The following is a 10903-nucleotide window of genomic DNA, read 5'->3' on the forward strand; positions in this document are numbered from 1 at the left end:
TATATATATATATATATATATACACACACACATATTTCACGTAATTAATTAATTGTCTTCGTCATCGTCATCATCGTTGCGTCATTTGATGAGTGAATTAAGTCAATGCCTTCATCATTCTCTAATTCTTCTATTTCTTCTTCATCAACTTCTTCTCCAATGTTTTACTCATGACAAAGTTGGCTAATAGTCTCATCTCCAATCACATGATCCAAATTTGACATTTCATCCAGCAACTTCTTCATTTTGACATGCTTCAACTTCTTCGATTCCACTCGTTGGTCTTGTTTTGATTGCAACACACCAACCTTGTTTGCTTTCTGACCATTGATGGATAAGGAACATAATACAATTGTCTTACATTATGGGTCAGGGCAAATAGATCAAACAGTGGATATTTTTTGCTCATACGAATGTCTACAATATTGGATATCAAATTGATCTTAGTTCCTCTGCTAGATGGATCAAACCACTTACAGTAAAACAACACCACTTTTTTCACATAATCTAGGAACGTATAGTCAATTTCGTAAATATGCTCAATTATGCCGTAGAAATCTTCTACTACACCATTATCAGACACACTTTTCATACAAACTCCATTATTAATTGTTTCTTTTCCTTTGGTCCAAGGTTCAATGTGAAATTTGTATCCATTGACATAATAGGTGTGCCATTCTTTGAAACTTCTATTCGGGCCCATAGATAGGTGCCTCAAGTGGATGTCGATAGGAGTTTTTTCTTCGAGATTACTTGTTGTTGAAACCATAATGGGAAATTTGAATGTATATCAATAGATGATTGCCCTGTAGTTAAAAATGCCCTGGTCGATGACCATATATATGGTGAATATCAATTTAATCATATAAATATAATAAAAAATGAAGAGGGATTTAAAACGTACTCAATTTATGGTTTAACTTTAGTGCTGTTAATCAAAACGTGAACATGTGCCGCATTAAATAATTTGTCACTTGGCTAGAAAGTTGGAAAATCCCTACCAACATGATGACCAGACAAGCAAAAAACTAATAAAGCTTGTGGGTGACGTATAACACTATCAATATCATTTCTTCTGTTCACTAGTGACAACGTTTCATTGTTGAAATAATGAGAACAAAAGTGTGTCGTTTCACGGTCTAGGAAAGATGAACAAATTGAGCCCTTAACTCTAGCTTTATTTTTCACCGGTCGTTTTGAATAACCCATGAACCTACAATGTAAATGATATGTACAATAAGCTCCATGTATATATATATATATATATACTGAACTGGTCCACCAAGCCTAGCTTCACTTGCAAGATGCACTGATAGATGCTCCATGGAATCAAAAAACCCAGGAGGGAATACTTTCTCCAACATGCACAGAATAATCAGAATGTCATTTTCCATCTTGATGAGATCTTTATCAATGAGTGTTCAAGAAAACAAATTCTTGATATATTGACTCACTTCAATAAGTGGGTTCAATACATGTGTCGGTAAAACACTAAAAGCAATAGGAAGTAAACACTCTAAAAATATATGACAATCATGACTTTTCATCCCATGCATCCTCCCATTTTCTACATCAGTACATCTTGCCAAATTAGAACAATACTCTTTGATCCAACGATATACAGAATTGGCTTCTTTAGTAGAAAAAGTGTAATTCGCATGAGGTTTTAGAGTCTTTCTGTTGTGCTCCACCAACAACAAATCTGGTGGTCTGCAATATATACCTATGTCTTTTTTAGCTTTGTCATTATCTTTTGTTTTCCTTTTCACATTCATCACAGTATAAAATATGTTGTCAAAGAAATTTTTCTCGATATGTATAACATCGAGATTATGTCTCAAAATATTATCTTTCTAATACGGTAGATCCCAAAAAGTACATGTTTTTGTCCAATTGTGCCATTGTCCATAACCTTGTGGTTTACAAGCCACACCATTAACAACATGTACCTTTGGCATATCTTTTGCTTAATTCCAAAGTTGTTCTGATGTCAATTTAAGCGGGGGTCCTAGATTTTCTGCATAACCCTTCATAAATGCAGCTTTGTTCCTTCTAAATGCATGATCAGCAGGTAATAACCTACAGTGCGAGTCAAACCACGATGCCTTCCAGCCAAATTTTAAAGTAAATGCTTTTGTATCTTCCATACAAATAGGACAAGCTATTTTACCATGGGTGCCCCATCCTAACAACATCCCATAAGCGAGAAAATCATTAATGGTCCACATCAAAGCAGCTCTCATCATAAAATTTTGTCTCCGAGCAATATCATATGTCAAGACACCACTCTACAACCTCTTCAAATCGTCAATCAAAGGTTGTAAAAAAATATCAATACCAGTTGTAGGATTAGAAGAACCTGGTATCACAGCAGCTAAGAACATATAAGGTTTAGACATACACATATCAGAAGGAAGATTGTAAGGAGTAACAATAACCGGCAAACAAGAATAAGGAGTAGACGATGCTTGTATGTAAGGCGTAAATCCATATGAGGATAATCCAAGTCTTACATTGCGTGGAACTGACACAAAATCAGGATGCATTTGATCAAAGTGTTTCCATGCCTGACCATCAGACGGATGTGCAAGTCACCTGAATTTCTTCTATTCTCATAATGCCACGTCATCTTTCATGCAGTTTGTATTGATGCAAACATTCTCTGAAATCTTGATACAATAGGTAGGTAAAACATTGCTTTCCTTGGAATTGATTTTCCCCTACTTACCCTAGAGTTATTCTTTTGGTGATACCTTAGTTGTTGACAAAACTTACATTCAACTAAGTTGGCATCATTTATACCAAATTAATTGTCAAAATACAACATGCAACCTTTAACACAACAATCAATCCTCTTGACACCTAATCCTAACTTTGACACTAACCGTTTAGCATCATTATAACTTTGCGGCAAACCATCTCTAACAGGTGTTGCGTCTAGCATCATCTTAGTCATCAAATCTAAAACTAAATCAGGAACATGAAATTGAGACTTTAGACCTTATAGTATAATACACATTGATAACTTTGAGTTTGGAAATCCTTCAAACAATGGTTTATTTGTCTCTTTCAAAAGATCATAAAATCTCTGAGCTTCTTCATTCGGAAGTCCATTGGTATCGTCATATTGATCTTCATTGAATGAAAAATTAACCCCAACAACATCCGAAATCATATCATTCATCACCTCAAAGCGTTGATAGTTATAATAATCTACACCTAACATGTTACTACTTGAAGGACCTATGTTATTCTCCACATGTGTACTAGTATTAGGCACCCTCGGAGTACAATTGAGCACACATAGCACAATTGAGTATATGTACATAATTCACAAGTATAAGTATCATCAAAACCAGGAAATGAAGGAAAGTTAGTAGCAAACATATCGGGGTAAGTGTCGTCAACCAAATCAACAATTGGATTTTCTTACAATGTAGGACATGAATCTGTAGGATGCTCTAGAGAAGTGCAAATACCATAGACCACTGCTTGGATTTTACCTATTGCCAATTTTTTTACTAAAGATGTAAGCTCATCAAGTCTGCCTTCTAAATCCTTGTGGGAAGAAGCTTGAATTTCATTCACACCCCTTGTCAACACTGCTAAATTGCTTCTAGTTGTAAATTGCTGAGAATTAACGGACATGTTAGAAATAAAAGCCTTTGCCGCTTCTTGGGTCTTATCGACAAGTGATCCCCCACTAGCAGCATCCAAAATGCTTATATCCATAGGTAGCAAGCCTTCATAAAAATATTGGATGAGCAATTGTTCAAAAATCTGGTGATGAGGACACCTAGACACTAATTTCTTGAATCTCTCCCAATACTCATGTAATAATTCTCTGTCAATCTGCCTAATGCCACATATTTCTTTTCTGATTGAAGCATCTCTTGAGACAGGGAATAATTTTTCTAGAAACAATTTCTTGTGATCATTCCAACTTGTAACAGAACATGGTTGAAGGTAGTATAACTAGTCATTGGTAGCAACTTTGAGTGAAAATGGGAAGGCTCTCAGCTTAATGTGATCTTCTGTGACTCCTTGAGGCTTCATGGTAGAGCACACAACATAGAATTCTTTCAAGTGTTTGTGGGGATCCTCACCTGCAAGACCATTAAACTTTGGAAGCAAGTGTATTAAACCATATTTAAGTTCAAATGGTATAGTAACTTCAGGATATGTGATACACAATGCATTATAATTGACATTAGGTGCAACAAGTTGTCTTAAAGTTATATTATTCGAATCAGCCATAGTTTGCAGCAAGTTGTCACTTTCACTATCTGACTCTGACTCGTTAGCACTAGTAGCTCTATTAAGTCTACGACGTAAATGAAATGTCCTATGTATTTCAGGTTTGGGAATGCAGATTTACAGAACTAGCCTTAGTCATAAATCATCATAACAATACAATGCAAAATCACAATTATGAAAATTTCAATAATTGAAGTGAGAAATCGAAAACCATATCAAATAAAATCCAAAAAAGATAAAAATACCACAAAAAATTTATAAAAATCAAATAAATGCAACACAATTTTTTTTGGAATTTTTGTACAATATGAATTGAAAAAATGGTCTAAACGAAGAAATTTTGGATTTTGAGTGTTGAATCCCTTAGAAAGTCCTTTCTATGGGAGTAATATTCCTTGATTTTTTTTCTGATTTTTTGGCGAAATTTCGGGACAATCCGAGAGAATCGCTTGAAACCAGTTTTTTTAACTAACAACGTGCCTACGAGCTTGCAATAAGCCTATCCGATCTGTAGAGCAACAAAATACGAAGAAACAATCGTTAGGATGATTAGTAATACTCTAAAATTGGTTAATATTTTCATTAGAGAGTCCTCGGCAACAGTAAAAATTTGATCCCGTTGTTGCACACGGGTCAAATACAATTGATAAAATGTAAATAGAGGTAATAACTCGAGTCGCTTCGCAATGACTTATGATATAATAATATTAGGCAAATTGAAAGTTGAAATTTGAAAGAGTTTTTTTTTAATTTTTATTTTAACAGATGAGCAAAAGGATTAATCCACTTATTCGAGTTTCAGACCTATCACAAATTCTATCAATTATTTTAATTTCTAATTCGTGATTCTATTCTTATTTGACTTTAGAATTGATCAAACAAGCGTAATCAGTCCTATGTGAATTCGATTTCGTTGACTGGATTAAGCATCACAATCATCAAAATATTACAATTAACGATCAAGCATCGCAAAATTATAATTCAATTAAATTATAAACCGAAATCAAATTTTGTCAAATGAATTTAATCGATCCTATTGAAATTCAATTTAAGCAATCAGAATATCAATATAATCAAATAAACAGAAATAGAATCATGAAGTGAAATTGACAGTGTAACCTGAATCTCAAGGTGTTGATGAAACTCTAAACTCGTGGATTAATCTTATAAAATTAGTCTTCCATTAAATTAAAATAAAAAGTGTTTATTCCTTGTATCAATATGAATCCCAAAACTTCATGTCCTAGAAAAGAAACAAAACTCCCAATATATAGTATTCGATATTGAGCTTTAGGGTTTAGGATTTAAAAACAAGTGGCCCGTAATTTAAAATTATTACAAAAGTCCAGATTACGAAATCTGCAATTTATGCCCAGTAAAGTTCGGCATTGAGCTTTTATTCCAAAACAAAAGTTATAGCTCTGATCTTTAGCTTTCTAACGCCTGCTCGTATACGCCAATCCGATATCCAGAGCTCAGGTTATGGCCTATAGAGCGAGCAAGAGTCAAAATGCAAATAATAAAATTATAATTCAATTTCGACTCAAAGTTTAGAAACAAGCTAAAAAAATTATTCTAAGCTATAAAGAGCTTTTAAAATACTAAACTAAAAAGTTACAAACATGTGCCCAAATGCTATGATCAGAAACCATTAGTCCAAACAAAATATTCTCATAAAATACATTTGTTAGCATCAAAATCACCAGAAGAAAACCAATTTAGTTCCAACATCTTAGTCCCAAAATTACACTTGCTTCACCTATATCTTTCATTTTCATTTTATATGCAAAAAATGCTTTAGTTTTGATCAAGATATCAATACAAGTACCAAAAAGAAGCATGTCATCCACATATAGGCTTATAACTTCATGTTCTCAATTTAGTGATTTAGTGTGTACACATTTATCAACTTTGATAGAAGATAACCTATCACTATTCAAAATGTCATTAAATTTGTCATTCCATTGTATTGTTTTGGTGATTGTTTCCAACCATATAAAGATTGAGGAGTTTACACATTTTTATCCTCTTGACTATAAACTACAAATCCTTTAGGTTGAGTCATATAAATTTCTTCTTCTAAATCATCATTTAAAAAAGTTGTTTTTACATCCATTTGATGTATAACAAATTTGTAAATAGATGTATCAATACTGGAGCAAAAGTATCAAAATTACCAATATTTTCTTTTGGAGAAAAGCCTTTTTTCACTAAACGAGCTATATATTTGTTGATTGACCCATCAGGATGATACTTTCTTTTAAAAATCCACTTGCAACCAATAGGTTTTTCTCTTGGAGGTAATCGACTAATATTCAAGTTTTGCATTTAGAAATTGAATCAATTTGGGTTTTAATAGCATCTTTCCAAAATTTTGAATCAGAAGAAGAAATAATTTCATAATATAGGCTCACTATCACCAAGTATAAAAGTCATTTTCAAAGATGTATCTTTTCTTTGTTTTTTTTACTTCTCCTTAAATTTTCATTAGAATATTCACAACTTATTTCTAAAGGTTTCTTAGAACTACCTTCATATTCAACTTTCAGTGGAAATATATTCTCAAAAAATTCATCATTCTTAGTTTCCATAGTTGTATTGCAATCAAGTACATCACTTCTTAGTACAAGAAATCAATAAGCAGAATTATGTTCATGATAACTAATAAATAATCAATAAGAGGTCTAAGATCATATTTTTCTTTTTTTAGATTTTCAAATCATTACTTCAGCTAGGCCCCCACACTTTTAAATATTTCAAATTAGATTGATAAATTTTCCATAATTCATAAGGCGTCTTAACATTACCTCTATGGGTAGTTTTATTATGGATAAAACATGTAGTTAAATTAGCTTCACCCCAAAGGTTATTAGGTACAGAGGAACTACCTAACATTGCATTCATCATTTCTTTTAAAGTTTTTTTTTCCTTTCAGCTACACCATTAGATGCAAGAGAATACATAGAAGATATTTCATGAATAATTCCTTCTTTTTTCACAAAAATCATTAAAAGCTACATACTCACCACCTCGATCATATCTAATTATTTGGATTTTCCTATTTAATTGATTTTCATCTTTAGCCTTATAAGACAAAAACATATCAAACGCTTCATTTTTATGTCTAATTAAATAAACCTTAGTGAACCTCAAAAAACATCTACAAGGGTTATATAATAACTTTTGAGTCATTTGTAGAACGAGAAACAAAAAAAAATGGGGATTTAAATTGGGTTTTATTTTAAAAACCATTTATAAAAAAACTAAACCAAAGTAATGAAAACATAGTGAATTAAAATAAAAACACAACCAATTCATCTTGGGTCACGACCAACACGATAACTACGTTCACAACCAATTTAGCTTAGATTAGTGCAATAAAGTTGTTGAGAGATGCAACCATTATTGGGCTAAGTTACAAATGAACTAGTTTAGGTTTTCTGAAAACAATCTCTCACAAGAGGGTGTTCACAAAGTTGTATTCTTAGAAATACTTCTCAACACTAGGTAAAACAGGAATTAAGAACAAGAGTGTAGAGACGGCTATGTTATGCTTATTGCAGTGTATTGTTTCTTGTGCTTTGCAAGTATGGATCGCATGTTCCTTTGTAGAGATCTTTAAGGTTTCTAACCTTCGTCCTAATTGTAATAAATTAGCATGTATCATGAAGTTCCGTAGCAAATCTTCTAATATTGATTCACCATTAAAATCTTATCAAAATGAATCCTTGTTTTATGCGTATCTTGGTATAAAGACAAAAGGATCAGAGGATGCGATGAGCATAGCATGTCTCATGGATCTTCAGACAAACAACTCATTCAAGGTGTTTGTTAGAGGATGTGCAAAAACTTTGTCTTCTTTAGAGCATTGACTAACCAGAGTCAAAAGATCGAATGCTTGATGTGATTATCAGAGGCAAACGATCAATGCTTGTTGTAGTCATCAGATGCAGAAGAATCAAAGCATTGTCCATGTCCATCTGGAATAATCATCAACAATAACTTTATGTGAATCATCCTTATGTTTTAGAAATTTTACTCATGTCCATCTTGCATAATCATCAACAATAATGAGTCCATACTTTTTACCACTCACAGAAGTAGACTTTGTAAGGCCGAATAAATCAAGATGTAAAAGTTCAAGTTCAAGTGGTCTAAAAGTGGAGACAACAATTTTAGAAGAAAACAAAGATTTTGTTTGTTACCCTTTTTGACATGCATAATGAAGAACATTTGATTTGTACTTAAGAATTGGTAAGCCTCTGACTAAATCAAGTCTTTTCAATTTTGAGAGTAATCTAAAATTGGACTGTCCTAATATTTTGTGCCAAACTAGTTGTTCCTGGCTTCCAAACATAAGACACTTTACTTCTTGTTTATCCAAGTCAAATAAGTTTAATTTGTAAATGTTGTTTTTCCTTTGCCTAGTAAATAGTATGGTTCCATCTATTTGACTTATTGTCTTGCATGACTTTTGCTTGAAGACAACATCATAATCACTGTCACTTACTCTTTTGATCATCTCCAAAACCTACGAATCCTCCATTTTTGAGGGTCAGGTCTTAGAACATAGACTTTTCTACCATCATATGCCATGAGCATTCACTGTCCAGGTAACACGACTGGTGTTTTAACTTTGTTGTTAAGGATATATGCAAGATAGATTATTTTATTCTTAGGTACCCAAATTTGTTTTGTTTCTTGTCTATTAGTTCTAAAAGGTGTCTTTTCTTTCCATGTTTTTCTTTTTTTTTTTTTGCATAGGACAAGTTCTTATATTGCGACCTTTCTTTAGGTAGTGTATGCAAGTAGTATCATATATATTAACCTTAGGAATTTTTCTCTAGTTCTTCATAACCAATTCCATATTTTTATTTCTACTAACACCAAATATCATAGAAGCTCATTTGCTTCTGTTTATGTCATTGCAAGAAACTCTTGAAAGGCTTTTTCGTATTTAATAGAGTTTCAGATTCTATCTCTGATGTTTTTGGAACATTTTCTTTCAAAGTTAGATTTTTCCTTTTTAGGTTTTCAAACTCTTTTTCAAGGGAACTACATTTATTAGTTACGATGTGATGAGCTTTTCTAAGAGACCTAACTTTTGAAGAAACTATATGATTTTTGTTGAGAAACTCATTTAACATATCTATAAGTTCATTATGAGATAGGTTAGACAATACCTCAATTTCTTCATCAACAAATTCATTGCAGAGTTAGGGTCAGAGTGAGTATATTTCATTATAGCCATATTTGCATGCTCTTCATCTTCATCAGAGTCATCCCAAGTAGCCATTAAACCTTTATTTTTCTCCTTGAAATATTTTCTTTGGGATTTTCCTTTTTCAAGTTTAGGACATTCTAATTTGAAATAACTCGATTTTTTACACTCATAGCAGATGAGTCGTTTCTTATCTAGTTTTTCACTTTTTTCTTTGCTATTTTGGGATTGTCTAAAATCTTTTTTGGGAAAAGATTTTTTCTTATTGTTCCACATGCGCTGGATTTTTCTTGAGATAAGAGACACTCTTTATCAACTGAGTCTTCACTCTGAATATCCAATTCACTTTCATTGGAGTCTTCACTAGCATGTAGTGCCTTTTGAATTCATCTCTTTTCTTTGGGATTTGAGGCCAAGGACTTTCACTTCTTTCTGATGTCATCTTCAACCAGTTCAATCTCATGGGGTTTGAACTAGCTCAATAGCTCTTCCAGAGGTAATTTTTTTAGATCCTTAGCCTCTTGAATAGTTATTACCTTTAGTATCCACTTGCTATTTTGGGATTGTCTAAAATCTTTTTTGGGAAAAGATTTTTTCTTATTCTTCCACATGCGCTGGATTTTTCTTGAGATAAGAGACACTTTTTATCAACTGAGTCTTCACTCTGAATATCCAATTCACTTTCATTTGGGTCTTCACTAGCTTGTAGTGCCTTTTGAATTCATCTTCTTTCCTTGGGATTTGAGGCCAAGGACTTTCACTTCTTTCTGATGTCATCTTCAACCAGTTCAATCTCATGGGATCTGAACTAGCTCAATAGCTCTTCTAGAGGTATTTTTTTTAGATCCTTAGCCTCTTGAATAGCTATTACCTTTAGTCTCCACTTGTTAGGAAGACTTTTGAGGATCTTCTTGACGTGGTTGGAGGTAGTGTAGCTCTTTTGGAGAACCTTTAGTCCATAAACAATAGTTTGGAATCTAGAGAACATTGTCTTAACGTCTTCATCTTCTTTCATTTGAAAGAGTTCATACTTTCTGACGAGTAGATTTTCTTTGGCTTCATGTACCTGCTTGTTTCCTTAGTATTTGAGAACCAAAGCATCAAATATACTATTTGCTATTTCTTTGTAGTTGCGTTTTTCAAACTCTTTGAAGGTGATAACATTTATCATGAAGGTTCGGGATTTATGATGCATTTTACATTGTTTCTTTTGATCAGTGTCGAAATGCTTTCTCGATATTTCAACACCAAAAGCATCTTTTGGAGCCTCATAGCCATCTTCGACTATGTCCAAGATTTCAGGATCATGAGGGATGTAGAAGTTTCTTTTTAAAGATCGTTTATTAAGAAAGTAAAACAAAGTAATGAAAACAAAACGAATAAACAGAATAACATAGACAACCCGACAGCTATGTCTAATCCCTT

The sequence above is a fragment of the Cicer arietinum genome, chromosome 3 (assembly GCF_000331145.2).
Source record: "Cicer arietinum cultivar CDC Frontier isolate Library 1 chromosome 3, Cicar.CDCFrontier_v2.0, whole genome shotgun sequence".
NCBI lineage: Eukaryota > Viridiplantae > Streptophyta > Magnoliopsida > Fabales > Fabaceae > Cicer > Cicer arietinum.